This window comes from Gallus gallus, chromosome 8 (assembly GCF_016699485.2).
Source record: "Gallus gallus isolate bGalGal1 chromosome 8, bGalGal1.mat.broiler.GRCg7b, whole genome shotgun sequence".
NCBI lineage: Eukaryota > Metazoa > Chordata > Aves > Galliformes > Phasianidae > Gallus > Gallus gallus.
This window is the reverse complement of record NC_052539.1, coordinates 14,560,977-14,577,065: the sequence shown is the minus strand read 5'-3', so window position 1 is coordinate 14,577,065 and position 16,089 is coordinate 14,560,977. Positions and strand designations below refer to the sequence as shown.

Here is a 16,089-nt window from a genome sequence, read left to right as displayed (position 1 = left end):
GCCTTATTGAGCTCATATGTTTTAGATCCATGCTGCTGTGAGGTTAAATTAGGTAATAAATGGAAGGCCCTTGATTTCTCATGTCTAACCAAAAGCTGTCCAGTTAATGCTTTTGTCAAATGAAATCCTGAGCTGATGCTTCCAGAAGGAAAAAAAAATGTCATGAACAGCACGGCTTTTTCCTTGATGCTTTGCATCTCAGAGGTTAGAGACATGTTCAGAGACATGACAGTATGAGTTTAGCTAAAAAAAGTAGTCCATTTAATAGTGTTTTAAAAAGTTTATTTGCACTGCAGAGTACAACACAGTACTGATGATAATAATATATTGAAAGTAGAAAAAAATATGAGAATATGATATATTTATGCCAATTTTGCGCATTCAACATCTTTTCATGAAAAACTGAACCTTTGAAATGAAAAAGTTGCAGGGTTCTGAAAGTTACTGTGTCCACAGGGCCTGATTTTGCATGAAGTTATGATATTTGCTGGCACTAATCAAGAATAAATCCCACTGTGATAAAGTAGAAGCATCTATATTCAACTGTTGTGTGAACAGAGTCAGACTAGGATACTGCCAGTCAGTCAGGAGGATAGTAGATTGTCTCCTTTCATGGACAAGGAGTGGTAATTGCACTGTATTAAGACTGCTTAAGACATACCCAGTAGGTACGAGCCTATTTAGAGTATAGCATCTTCAGCGCAAATCCTCCATTATGAAGGCCAGAATGGGAAACAGATTAAATTTGTGCTTTAATTTGTTTTGGTTTTGTAATGTCGATTTTCTATTGATTTTAATTACGTGTCATTGAATTCTGGGATGCAAATCGCTGTCTGTGTTCCATGTATGTGTGAAGGGCAAAAAACATTCCTTTAGCACAATCATATTCTTTCCTGACTCTATTCTCCATATGTATTTTTTGCCTGCACATCTCTTCTTCCCACGGAGCATTCGTGCAGAATGGTGTGGTACTATAGCTATCCCATGTTCAGCAGAGGAATTACAGATAGGGCCTAGACAGTGGCATCTGTCTGGGTTTGCAGCAAAGGCAGATGTCACTGTCAGGGCGCATGCAGGAATTTCTTTTCCATTGTGCCAGGTAGCAACACTCATTTCAATGAAGACCGTACACTTTGTTTTACCCTATGCCATGCATCAGAGATGAAAGTCTCCATAAGCATACAGAACACAGGAAGTAATTGCTTTGAAAAAACGAGTGTGAGGGAAACTGCCGCAACAAAACCTTCTCAGATTAGCACTTCTGGGGCTCGTGTTTCAGATGTCCTAATCACTCTTGACTTCATCTTCATTCTCTTACTGACATCTCTGGAGAGTATATTTTCTGCCTTCACAAGCAAAGATGAGAAAAACTGACTGTGGTCTTAAAAAGGAGGAGCTAACTGCTAATATCTGTGTTCAGGGAACTAAGTTCTTCAGAGAAGGGAACATATCTTTTTCAAGACTGTCCAATTTGTCAAAGATGCCTTGTTTCTGAAAGAAAACAAATTTCTTCATCATAAGCTTAAAATCAGCTCAGTGTTTCCTTCTTGTGTAAGATCCGTGTACATTTGTGACTCCTTGGATTACATTAAGGAAAATCTATCCAGAGAGCACCTAAAAAAACTTAAAAAAAAAAAAAAAAAAAAGAACTAAAACTTCAATTTACATTATTTTTTTGTTCTTCATTTTGGAAATTCAGAAGTTGTTAAATACCCAAATACTTCTGTTTGCCTTAGTACATTGGTGGCCTTATGTCTTTGTTGGCTCAGCTCAACAGATCAAGAAACATTCCATATAGGTTATTAACTCAGCACTGATCCAGAAGCAAGAAAGCCCCAGATGAATCACTATATCCTTCTAAAATCCTGCAGCAGATAAAGTATGTCAAAAATCACAGGTATCGAAACAGAGATTTCACGCGTAATGAAATCTTCCATATATGTGGAAGACAGTGTCTACTTTTCAGCATTATATTCTTAGGACTGATTTCCAGAAAACCTATGCATGGAAAATGTGAATTCATTGAGCATTTAACTTAGTGACTTTGCAAATGGCCAGTTAAAAGGACTAGTTCTGTGTTCAATGCTATAGTTTGCACCTGGTAGCATTCTAAGACTGGGTATGAACTAGAAACAAAATTATGAATCTGTACGTATGCCTGTAGCGTGGTTACTGTTCACTGCTATGACACACATTTTTAAGCTACTGTGATGTTTGTGTTGTTAGTGGGGGTTTTTGTTTGTTTGTTTGTTTCAGCTGTCCTTGTTGCTGTTTAGGTGGATTTTTTTTTTTAAGCTCATTTTTACATTTGCAAGCCCTATAACTGTACCGAATAAAATAGCACAGCCCTCTGACTTCAGTGGAGACAGCCTGACTTACACCAGCTGAGGATCTGATTGTCACTTGTGAGCTATCGTAATCACTTAAGTGAAACAGCCAAAGTAATTGGTGCAAACAGATACAACTGATGGAAAAAGATTCAGTATTTGTCAATATCTACTATGCTATGGAGAACCTAATCAATGAATTAGTCTATCAATTAATTAGTCTAGGCAGCAAATGACTCCCTGTACTGTTGGTCCATGAAGTGGTCAATAAAGTCAAATGTCTAGTTTAATGTTTCTCACGTAATGATTGTGTTATGGGAAGAATAGTAAAAGCAATGTTTATACAGTTTCAGTTGTGTATTTCAAGTGTTTGGCTTACAGAAAGATATCCAGATAATTCTATCATAAAGAAAATCTGCACAAATTTCAGGATTTTAATGATGTAAAGATATTTGTCCTCCTATCTGTGTAAGCTGCGTCTTCATGAGACTGATATTCCTTACAGGAAATGATAGTGTGGTGTAAGGATGCATGTATGCTGAGCCACCATTCTATCAGTTCTTCTACATGGGAAATTGTGGCAAGAATGTTTGGCTTTTATGCCAACTCCTCTTCATTTTGGCAGGGGCCAGAGTGAGTCACCTCTCTGTGACGGCTTTGGCAGTTCACAGCTGTTGTTGTGTCAGCATCAGAAATACACTGGGTGGAAAAGTGAGAACTCAACCTTTTTCTGTTTTAATTGGCTGTAGTCTTATTATTTCTGCTAAGAGTGGCCCGGTCACCCACACTTTGAATTTTGCATATTTATAATTGACTTTGCAGTAAAAGTAAGCAAATACATCTTTTGTTACAATCTGGTAAAATGCCTAATTATGAAGCATTTTAAGTCTGGCTGTTTGCCCTGTAGTATGAAAGAAAAGTAGGCATTCTTGCCTTTGTGCACACACATTTGATGGCAATTAATATAAAAGTGTGCAAAAATACTTTTGAATATTACCCGTATAAAATTCAAGAAGTGAAAACAATGCGAAACTGAAGTGGATGGCAATTAGTCAGGCTTGGAGGCAATGAATGCAGATTTTGCAAAGGGAGAGAATAAAAAAAGTCCAGATTACATGAAAATTAGATTTTATTGAATGGTACCACAAAGGCAAAAATGTTGTGGTAATCCTGCAATAATCTGCTGTAATGAATACTAAACATATAGCAAATATCAAAATAAGGGTATCTGCTGTCAGTGAATTATTACCGCTTTGAGATGATCTAGGCTTTGGTGAGCATGCAGATTACTTCTAACGTTGGATATAACCTTTTTACATTTTTCAGTCTGTTTCCAGATTACAATACTATCTTTAAAAGCCTGGTCTTTTGCAGAACAATAATGTGATATTTCATGTTTCATATTCCAGTATCAATTTTTCTATTAAAAATAGATTAAATTTTAAGTAACAAGTGATGATATGTTCAATAAGAGCTAGCTGGATGAAAAATTAATGTCTGCAGTCCTCCTGTTTTGCAGGGATTAGCTGAACTATCCAGACTAAAATTTAAATATGTCTGTTCTTCTCAGGTTCAGCATATCCTCCCTAACACTGTACTGTGCGCATGTTGTACGGTATCAAAAATAAAGTAATGGCTCACTTTGATGCAGAGAATGGTCACTTCCAAGCCATTGCACAGGCAGTCATAGGAGATACGTGTTCACACTGCTTTCTTCTCCTCCATAATGGCTGGTTTTGAAGGAGAGGATCCTGTCTGTATTGCCACTGAGCTAACATCATGGTCATGTTCCTTTTCTGCAGGAGGTGTCTGGAACCTGCAGAACAGCCTCCCAGCAGGTGGAAAAAATAGCAACAGGGAGAGGAAACATATTTAACTTATTTTTCATAGATACAGGCATTCTAGGACAGAGGAGGTAGAGGTGACCCAGGCAATCTTTTCTTTCAGAATTCAATATGTATCGTTAATGCTATATTTTTGTAACACAACCATTTCTCCAAGATGAGCTGATTCAGAATTAAGCAATAATCTTCTCCTGCTTAGCTGGGCTGCTTCCCAAGATGAGAGATTTTAAAGTCCAGATGCAACATCTCATAGCATGGGATTCCTACCAGTGGATATTTGCATTAAAAAAAAAAAAAAAAAAAAAAGCCTTGAAAGTTTTAAGTAGCCTCAATATCCCATAAGACTTGATGTAAGAATATATTAAGGTTGGAACTTTTTGAAGGTATGAAACTGTTGGTTCCTTCAAGAAAAAGATCTCACAACACTGTCTGTAAGACACGTTTAATGCAGATGTAGAAGATGCGCAGATCTAGGGATCAGTCTCTACTACTTGTGATCCTCTACTAGAATAACCAGTATTTGCTGTGGCAGATTCCTCATTTGCAACCTGCCATGAATCCTGATGTGCATTTATCTTTTAACAAGCTCTTTACTGGGTGTTAAACACCCTGATGAGGGCACTACATTTTCATAACAACTGTTATGTTCTAATGCAGCTGAAGATGAGACTAATGAAAGATACTACTGCATTTGTCCTTCCCGTAGCTGGTGGTAGGTAATAACAGTCTATACATGGACACTTCTGGCACATCTAAGATAAGAGGCTCATTTCCAAAAACTGTATTGACAATAAAGTCAGTATGAATCAGAGTAACAATAAAATATGCTTTAAAGCTAGCCAGGAAGTTCAGCAATCTGGCCACAATCTCTGATCACCCCAGCATCACATGTAATCATCTATTTGGCTTTGGAGAAGGGGGAAATACTCCTCATCTGCAGTTAAAGATATTACCTGAGAACGCACACAGCACATTAACCAAAATCTAGTTTTCTTTTTTTAATGGTGCTTTACTTGGGCTGAGGACTTCCACTGCATAAAACTGAGTGTTTCTCCACTGAGTCTGACCAATTACAGAGATGGTTTAGTAGCAGCGCAAAGGAGTTTTGCTTCTTCAGGCTTCTTGCTTCTACAGTCAGCCTGCAGCTACAGAGTTAGCAGCTGTGAGCAGAGATATGTCATGCATATGTCATTCACATTGGAAAATACTGGTCCAGCTTCTTACATGGTTCAGGACTCACGAATGTCACTGCAATGAGATCACTTTGGAAGAGTCATGGATCCCTTTCTTCATTCACCAACCATTTCCAATCACTCTTTCATATTAACATAGCACTCATTTCTTGTTTATGGACAGGAACCAGCTAGTTCTTGGCCCTGACCATGAATCTTTGTGCCCCAAAGAGCTTATACCTAACTGTCCAAACACAGAGAGAGCACAGAAACATGGTCAGCTTTGACAGGAGAAGAAAGATCAAGGTAACCTTTAGTTGTGGTCATACCACCTCTCTAAATACATTTTTTTTCTTTTTTCTTTTTTCTTTTTTTTTTACTAGGAGAGTGTTTAAGGAAGAATTTGAACAATGAAGTAACTTTGCTGCTGTTGGCAGAGAACCTTTCTGCAGCCTGAGGAACCAACCGGGAGAAGCCATGAAAGTGTGTGTTTAAAAAAACACAGTGAAGAGGTTTGTCAATTTGTCAGGTTATTGTACACAGTGGAGTAACTTCCTCAGTATTTCTGATATTTTATTTTGTGCGTGGGGAGGGGTAAGATTTTTATGCTTTTCTTTAAATTTGAAAGGTTTTAGAGACTATAAAAATCAACAAGCACAGCACAGCGTTCTTTCCCTTGCAGTAATTTACCCATTCAAGCCAAATCTGTGGAAAAAATCATTGGTGGTGTTGTCCAATCTCATGTAACACTGTTGTCATCAAGAAATGAAAGTAACTATGAAAAAGACTCAGCACAAACAGATCATGGAGTCATGTTTTGGAGTCCAGGGCCTCCCCAAAAAATGCCTGCTGACCTGTCCAGCCCTACTCACACCCCCAGTTGACACCAAGCCTCAGGCACTCAGCACTCAGGTTCCCCCAGTGGGGATCTGCACATGACTGAGTCCATCCAGAAGCTGGCAAGGTGGTAGGGCCTACTGCCAAGCACGGACAGCTGCACTGCTGCCTGGGCAGTGGGTCCAGCCTTGTGGGTGTGGGGGTAACAGCCATCTTCCAAATCTGGGAGCAAGGAGTGTTAGCACACATTAGCTGATGGGCTGACACAGCTTCTCAGGTCAGATTTACACTAGTGTTGGGTAAATCCCCAAGAGCTGCAGAAGCCAATAAGTGACTAAAAATTCTAGTGTCCATCAGGGTTGTACTATCCCAACGATCCATGGCTGTTGGTTCAGAAAAATGGAGTCTAGAAATGTCATGAGAATAGTATATCTCCACAGAACCCTGCAACCCTGCTTCCAGCCCCCTGGGGCAATGGAAGAACTGAGGTGAATAAAAATGGGTAATATTATTCACAGAGGGAGAAATTTCTGTCTGTGATTACAGGAACTCTGCACAGTGTGTTGTCCTTGACTTTCAACCGGCAAAACATTTGTCTTACATTTGCCTTGATTCTGGTTTGTATTTTGGACTGAGATATATGTCAGTTGTTTTTTTTTCCCACTCTAGTTCTTGAAGAAATAACAAGCTTTAAGGATCGTCCAGTACGCTTCAGCAGAGCAAACAGCATTACCAAAATAACGCTCATTGCACTGGACCATAACCATATATGTTCATGCAAGGCTGTCTATTTATTTTCCATTTTCATGTACAGACAATGTCACAGTGTCTTTGATTCAGATGATTTCATTGAGTTAATAGTTGATTGTATATCACAGAAGTCTGCAGTGGCCTTGGAGGTCATTTTCAGTAGTATTGTTTTGCAGACTCCAGCCAGTGCCTTTCATACCTACAGCTATCCACGTGCTTTCAGCTGTACCACAGTCCAATTTGTGCCCTGTATAGTGTCAGTCTGCTAATGGAGAAATTACAGAGGGGAGGGCCCGTGCAGCCCAGCTGAACGCAGGGATTGTGGAGGCAGGATGGTGAGTATGAGTAGCTCTGCATAGCTCTGTGCTACTGGAGTCACTGAAGTTGTCACACATTTATTTTTTCCCTAATGCTGAGTTAAAGGAAACAGGAACTAACAACTCTCTCACAAGCAGTCCTCATGAGCTGTCTGGACAGGCAAAGAGGTGAGCCCGCTTTGTCCAGAGGCCAACACACTCAGAATCTGACAGCTAATCTAGTAAATCAGTTCCATGGTAGTCTGTTGTAGTAGGAAAAAAAACCCAGAAGATTTGATTGTCAATTTCTCAGGTATTTCCTGAATTAAACTCTGACTGGAACTTGACAGTACTTTTTGGAGAGATGTAGAAAGGAAATCCCTATAAGATGGGAAAGTTTGCTTAGAAGTGGTATAAAAATAGCCTGTTTAAAACTGTGTTTAGTGACTCATGCAAAAGAGTCTTGAAGAGTCAATTAGACATGCACAAACTAACGTACTGCAATAAAAGGTTTTCCTTCCATTTAATGCCTCTCTGTATTCATCAATATTCTTAAAAAGTGTAATGATTTCTTATCAGTGCTTGAATGAACCGTAAAACTACCTTTTGAAATATTGACATTTCCACAATTTTGAACACACGAGTGTTTTCACTTCTGTTTAGAAGCTTACAGACCACTGTCTTGCAGTATATTTTATTCCTGCTGGAGAACATACTGTATAATGCGAATAAGTACTCACTTAGAAGCCTGCATTTTTCTCCCAGCCAGGTTGTGCCAGCTTTTTTTGTTTCTAATGTTTTTGCTTTTTAATTAAGACTTAATCAAGGCATTTTCTGTGTGAGGTGTTTTGTATTATTAATAGAGCTAGCTATTTTGGTCTTTGAAATTGAAAGCAGACATATTACACACAGGGTTTATGTTCAGATTTGTGGGGATGGCTTATCAGCATACGATCTAAGGGATGATCTTCATCTGGGGGAAATCGTGGTGGCTCAGTTAATATCAGTGAACTGCACCAATTCAATAGCCAAGGTTCTGGCCCCTGCAACACCTAGTGTCACAAAGGAGGCTGTCTGAAAAACAGCGTGGGTCATGAATAAAAACTGCGCTACATATGTTGTGATGAACATATTCGGTGAACTTACTCGGTGGTGGATTATAAGCAGGGTTTCTTTCAGAACTAATATCTACTGCTAGCTGCAGAAAACTCAGTGGAACAATTTTTCCATCAGAAAATACATTTCCATCATACCTGAAACCCTGCAGAATGCCAGGCTGACTTGCCCAAGAGCCCATGTCAGGCAGAAAGAAATAGGAGGGTGGCAGAAATTCATGATTTTTTTCAGGCAGATTGATATTTCTGGAATAGAGCATTTCAAATTTGCTTTTGAACCTACTTGTACGTGTGGCTTGTTTAATGCTGTACTGTATTCTAGATGGCAGGACAATTTAAAAATGTAAAATGTCGAATGAAAGAATTTGAACTGATGTGAGACCTTTTTTCCCCCAAATTTTCTTGCATTTTAGAAGAAGGATTGATATCACTGATATCATTGTAGCTCTCTGCAGAGACATACTCTAAATTGAGTAACTGAAATGCTTGGATTAAAAGTAATTTATTTCTTTTTTATTTTTATTTTTAATTTCAGCACAGACAATGCACTGTCTCACCTTACTCCTCACAAGTCTCCTCAGCATACAGAAGAGATTCTGGGATTGCTACCTTTGCTGTACTTAACCTGGTATTAAAAACATTTTTGAGGAAAAAGGCTGATGCAGGCAGATCTGCGTTTCTTATCTCGGTCTGTACTGCGGAAATCTGCCAGTTATATAGAATAGTCATTTAATTGTAGATGTACCTTTATCTTTGCCCTGACTATAACTACATGACAGAAAAATGCAAATCTTTCAGTTCACTACAATTTAACAGCAAGACTTGCTGAAGCCTTACAATATTTATTAGGTCTTTTATTTATTGCCAGTTGCTACCATTTAAATATGGCACAGACACACACCGACACCTACACTTTATTTTACTTACAACAGTAGGCGTGGATCACTTTCCTAAACTAGTAAAAAGGATTTTAAAGGGCGCCTGTCAGCTGGAAAGCTTTTTATTATCCAGTGTCAGCCACTGGAAATTATGTACAAACTAAAGTCAATGGAACAGAAGTTAATTATCCAGTACAGCTATTGTTATTATGTAGAGGAGCCAGCTCTTATTGATTAATGAGTCAGTGCCATGTTTGCTCACAGGAATATTAATATCTTTGTGCACAAGAGAAGTCATTAAAATGAGCAAGAAGACCTTGACTTTAAACTTAAAGTGCACATTGCTCTAGTTATCTGAATGATTTTGTCAGGTATAACATCATAGTTATAAATTATTGAAACAAGTAGTTATTGTAAAGATAGTTCACATAACCTGTTTTAAATTAAACAAGTCGATACACTTTCCCCATTATGTTCTGCACTGTTATAATTAGGAGATTTTAGGTGTGAAGAAAAAAAGGTAGAAATGGGGTAAGACTGGTATGAGCCTATACCCCACCTAGCCCCCAGCTGTATGAGAACACTGAAAGTAATGCTGTGTCTGTGCACATGGAGGTGTGGGTGTAGTGGGCAAGTGCAGGGTAGGTCAAGAGAGATCTCTCATAAAACTGACCATATAGCATTGTAAATGGCCTGATAATTAACAAGTAGGTATTAAAGCACATTTAAAACTCCAAAATATTCCCTCTCCTACTATTCCCAAAGCAACCAAATTATGCACTGAAAAATCTATATTACTATTTTATGAAAATGTATATTAAGGCATTATGACTAATACTGCTTTACTGGAAATATAACTACATTTGCTTTTAGATCACACTTAGATCCAAAACTTAGAAAATCCACTGTCGTATCTAAAAAGTCAAGGTTCAGCGTTCATTTATTCTAATGCTACATTATATATCACTGTGACATAATAGAGGTACATTTAAGTGGGAGTATATTTTATTGTACCTAATTCACATCCTACGACATACCAAAAGCAAGCCAAAAGCAGGCATGGTTTAAATGAGAATCAGGTGTCATGTAACTTACTGGGAGAAAATATCAGAAGCTAATTTAATTTAACTGAATTATAATGACATGTAAGTGGAACTAGGGAAAAAGGTTTTGAGTTTAAATTATTGAAATCATCAACAGAAGGTCAGCAGAATTTGGGTTTTGTTTGGTTTTTTGTTTTTTGTTTTTAATACATTTTGTATTGCCTGTTCCTGTAAAGATTCAGATGTAAGCTTGTATCTATACATAATGAATTTAACGAATTACCCCTATACTTCATGGTAAGAATATACTTACATGTTTTGGGATTTTGCCAAAGGCTATTGATCCTTCCAGAATTGAACCCCATGCTTGGTAATGTGAATGTGGAGGCCCAAGCCTACATCATCTCTCCTGTGAGCCTCTGCCAACCTCAATGAGCAACAAACCCCTCTCTTTTGTCAACATACCTCACATCTAGGCCCAACTCTTACTGTATTTGGCAGGATAACAGGCAAATCCCCAGAAGAGATTGATCAATGAGAATCTGTCCAGAGGATAACAACAGGAACAGCCAGGGGAAAATGTAATCTACTGGGAAGATTGAGTGTATGACATTATATAACTTGCAGAAAGAGTGATTGAGGGGAGTGTAACAGTCTTAAAGAAAAATGAAAATATTATAGCAAGGAAGAAGGGAATAATCTGCACCCTGTGTTCAAATCATATAAATAATTTGTTCTCAAGGCTGCGCAGACCAAAGAATAATCAATTTGAACTGCAGCAAGGAAGAAGTAGATTAAGAATAATTGGAGGTGGACTGCATTGTAAAGTGTGTTTGGGGGGTAGGGGTGTTATCTCCTATTCCATTTTGTCCCGTGTTTTTTTCTTTAAGCTTTTTCCTAAAGCTGGTACTGCAAAAGAAGATGTGAGTGGGTCATAGCAGGAATGCAATCTGCTTAGAGAGTTGCAGGGTGGAAGGAATTCAGCTTTTTCATCCTGCTTCCCTCTCTGTTCCAGCTACCTTTGCATAATATTACTGCTGCTGTGCCGTGAATCTGGATTTGGCTGACCCAGACAGTCTTGGGAGATACAGTCATTCATCAGTGGTGCACGAGTGTGAGAGCAGAAATGGTTTTTGTAACCATTTGGAGTCTCAACGAAATGCCGACAGAATTCCAAGGAACCTTCTTCTGGTTCTTTTGGCCAAGAGAAGACCTACCTCTCAGTGCAAGAAAAACCCTGTCTGTCAACAGTGGAAAGGTGAGAACATCTCAAAATAGATGTTACAGAAATCTACAATGAAACCTGAATCCAGAATTTGATTTCCTTTTGTTCTAGACCACAGTGATGTGGGGAACTGGCATTTCATCCTGGATGATGAACTCGTGTTTTTGTACACAGCACCCAGGAGAACCCTTCTAGGGCACTGCAGCCATGCAAGCTGTGCTGGAACTGACTTCGCTAAATTGAGTGGTAGTTGCAAGGGACAAATTCTGCTCTTAATTAGTCCATTCTGCCTTGTAGACATTGCTTCTAGCATTTCCCTGGCTGTTGATCAGCTACTATCCAAAGAAACACAAAGCTATTGTTTCAATGCCAGTCACAATGCCATAAAAATGACAGCTTCTCAGACGACACCTTTAATGTTCTGGAACTGCATTGTAGATACAATTTTGATAATCCAATGAATAAATATTTGGGTTGAATTTAGGCTATTCCTAGCTCCTTTAGTCATGGGTGGTTTTTTTCCCCACATCGATAACTTGCAGGGAGAAAAAGAAATCAAGACAAACCTAATGATTTCAATTAAGCATCTAATGTTTTTACTTTCTTTTTTTAAATCCATTAAATATGCACCGAAATGTTTTAAGGTTAATAGATTACCCCTGAACCCCAAGGAAATCAGGCTTCCTGTGCCTGCCTGTCATTTACTGGAGTGGTTACTTATCTGTCAATATTTCTTCCTTTTTTTTTCAAGTCCCAGGTCTACTTGATCTTGTCCATTTGGCACTGCTGGAGGAATAACAAGTTTCTTCCCGTCATGCACCATTCTGGGATACATCATGACAGAGAAATCTCAAAGCCCAGGTCAATTATAACAGAAGATGTGTAGCACCTCTGCCCCCATGGTGTCTTCTGGGGATCTACCTGGCAAAATGATATAAAACTATTTCTGAAGACATCCCATGATCTGGCGCTACTCAGAACTAAGTCACCAGCAAAATGTAAGGAAATCTGCATATGCACTGCCACTTGCCTTCCTGCCTGTTTACCCAAGTCCAGGGTGTGAAGGGAGGGCCAGGGGCTGGGGCTGGCAGATTCCTCGCAGTACAGTAATTACTTTTTAATTAGAATTCACTGAATGCAGATGGATTCTTCCCGTACTTTCTCCCACTGATGATTTTAATATTCCCTTGTCAGGCATTACGAGGCAGTAACTGACAGTGAGTTACATGAAGTAATCCTGTAGCTGGTAGCGGCTTACATAAAGTAACCAACTTAACCATTTGTCTTAGGTAAAATATGATCTCCGTCCTCGCTTCCTGCCGTGGAATCTGTCACCGGCTCCTTGATGTAGTGTTTGTTTACTCTCATTCCTGCAGGAGGAAATATCATAGTTCATGTATCAAATCACTGTAACTGACCGGAGCATTTTTATTTAAAATAATGTATAGTGATGTATTCTTATAGTGTCAGTGATCAATTTTCAGGACTCCTAATTTTTACAAGTATATAATCTGACTATCATTTATCTGAGCACACAGCTGTAAAATCTGTGGTAATATCTGATCTCATTATAAAAATCAGTGCTTAAGAATAGAATGGAGTAACTAAATCTGAAACTGACTGGATATTTGCAGTATTTTGATAGAAATAAGAAAGAATTTCAGGTTTTTTTTCTTTTTGCTGCAGGGCCTCTAAACACAACCTGACATGTGATGTATTTTTGAAGTCAAAGTTAATAATTCTCTTTACATAAAAAATAAATACCCCCTATTGAATACACACTCTAAAATTAGAATTGCATATTTCTAAGTAATATACCTAAGGAAAGTGATTTATTCTAATGCAATAATGGCATAGATTTACAAAGCTTGAGTGATACAATGTTTCTCGTTATGGTTGTAAAATATTTGTTGCCACTGTGGGATTTTCTAGATCATTATTTTAAAAAAGGAAAAACCCACTTTGACAGATGAACTGGGGCCATTCTGAGCAAATCACAGATACTTCATATAACAAGGCCTCCAAAGAGGGGAGCACAGACTTATTACTATGGCAACCCAGATCAAAACACTATTTTAGTGGAGAGTTTCCAGTTTTACAATGCAATGATGATTGTTTATAGTACCATTGAAACCAGATTCAGCAAAGGTTCAAGAAATGAGCTGACAAGAGGAAAATCATTATAGATAAACTGGGGATACTTGAATGACATATTGTGGAATCTGCTATTATTTGATCAAATGATGAAATTGTTACATAAAGATAGACAAATAATGGTAGATGACAAGGTCTGGTGGACCATATTTTGTTAGTTGTGTATATGGAAGATAATTATTGGTTCAGATTTACAAAAAGCAACAGCAGATTTAAAAATAGCAATTACTTCTTTTTTTTTTTTTTTTTTTTTAATCCTTGCTTTCTAATTCTCCCTAATAATTTGAGAAGATTTAAATTTTTCAAATACCTCCCTTCCCAAATCATTCAGTAGTACCTACATGGTAACAAACATCATGAACACCTCCAATGGCACTTCTGGTGGGGTGGTTTTTCATCTGAAAGTGTATCAGATGACACATGGTCTGGATGATGCATGTTTAATCCCAAAGCAAGTTTGTTATCAGCTAATTAGCACTTAAAGGCCATTAATCCTACAGCAGTGAACCTCTTCAAACCTCTCTCAATCGTGCGGCGGCAGGACGAGGTAATTCTCTTGTGGCAATAGCCTAGGAGCAGCTCTGGGCTCCCTCCAGCCAGTTTCTGCCTCGTATCTGCTGGCCCAGGGAATGAGCTGCTCGTTAACCTCCTTCCTTGCTGTAATGGTCCTACTGGTTTCAGCATAGGAACCAGAGGAGTCTGGGGGCACGAATTCATTTTCTGTTTATGATTATTTCTCATGAAAGTTACTTACTCTGGCTTTCTGCCACATTCATCCCTCCCCTCAAAATTTTGACTAAGTCAAGACCGTTCCCCTTAATCTTTTTTGCTGCCCAACTCCTCCTCAACTTTATCACATTAATGCTTACAAACCTGAGCTCACCTGTCCATGTAACCAAGGGCAGTGTGATGAAAGCTTCTGTTCCCACAGCATGAACAGAGAAAACTCTTAGTGACTTCTCTACAGCCTGTAGAAAAAGCCCCTGTGCAGAAAATTTCCCTGTCTGATAAAAGCAAAACTGGAAAGAAGGTGACTGACCATGGCAAATTTTATCACACACAAGCACAGGTCTTCCTTCCACAGGAAGAAGCTTGCTTTGGAGTTTCTCTTGGGACTGGTTGATGGGGCAGCTCTGAGAGCAGCACCCCAGGATCACATGGGACGTACTTTTACCTCTTCACCCCCAAAACTGTTTTGCCTGTTCAACGCTCAAGGTGAAAGTATCTGTAATGTAGGGTACTTTATGCTCTGAAAGAAATGAGAGATTTATTTACAGAAGCCTTTAAACACTGGAATGGGTGCATTGCTTTCAGAAGGGTGATTTACTATGTAGTTTGTATATTATAGTAGGTGGAGAGAATTTTCCTCCTTGTGAAGCTTGCAACAAAATTTTGCCTTACATCTGGTATTTCAGATGATGTAAGGAAAGCATTTTCTGGTGTAGTCATACTTGGACCAGAATACAAAAGACATCCTTTAGTAAACTGTGAAGCTTTAACTTGCTCAAACGACACTTACCCAGCAAATCATTTTGAACTTGGAAGCATTAGAGAGGTCACGTTTTTTACACAGCTGATCTGCTGCTGAACAATCTCTTTTTAGACATTAAGAATACCTAGGATTTTTTCAACACCAGATATCATGTCTCATCCATGAATTACATTTTTCTGAGTTTATTCTGACCATTTCAAGGAAAATTAAGCCACTCCATTAGCATCTGAGACAGGAGGACCCTTCAAAAATCCAATCCAACAGAGCAGTTGAAGGTATTTATTGCTCTTCCCTAACGCACTCGTACTTTCTCTGCCATGCAAGGACTATTCAGACATCATCATACAAGTACCAAGAGCATGTTCCTTGTCTCAGCTCCTAAGAAATGGCACTGTCACATACTTAATTATGCAGCAATTATAATCTAAAAGACTTCCCAGAATACAGACTGAGTTCCCACATGAGGAAGATGCACGTGTTTTCCACTGACTCCCGAGTGGCCATACACTCTTGCCTTTTCCATCTAACCTTGCAAACATCTGTCTTCAGCCAAGGAACAGCAGCAAAGATGTCAACATCTGTTCTGTTCATCTAGGTACAGCACTGATGTTAAAGTTTTCCAAGATCATTGGTGTCCTACATTATTAATCAAGTGCCTCAGAAATAATTCGCCTGTTGACAGACGATAAAATTGAATTCCTGTCTTCAAAGTATGGTCAGAGCTCATCTGTATAGCATGGAGTGTGGATGAAGGCTACTAGGCTGCAGTTCAACTGGTGAGGATTTGCTAGTTCACTTGAAGGTCAAAAGAAGCAGCTGATGGAACTGGAAAGGTAACTGCAAGTCCTTCATTGCCCCTTGTTCTTGACAGTTACATTTATTTTGGGATGTCCCCATTCCTCATGAGTCACAAGGAGTTCATGTAACGGTAATGGCAAAGAACATGTTTTCCATTT

General features: G+C 38.7%; 1 long non-coding RNA gene across 1 annotated transcript in view; it reads left to right on the top strand.

The window, feature by feature from the left end:
- Positions 1–16,089, top strand: part of LOC121111415 — a 112,012-nt gene that overhangs the window by 82,507 nt on the left and 13,416 nt on the right. The window contains exons 8-12 of the long non-coding RNA XR_005861911.1: positions 5,727–5,855; positions 7,107–7,265; positions 11,278–11,520; positions 12,239–12,485; positions 15,729–15,966. This is a non-coding gene — a long non-coding RNA (uncharacterized LOC121111415). The remainder of the gene's footprint in view (positions 1–5,726; positions 5,856–7,106; positions 7,266–11,277; positions 11,521–12,238; positions 12,486–15,728; positions 15,967–16,089) is intronic.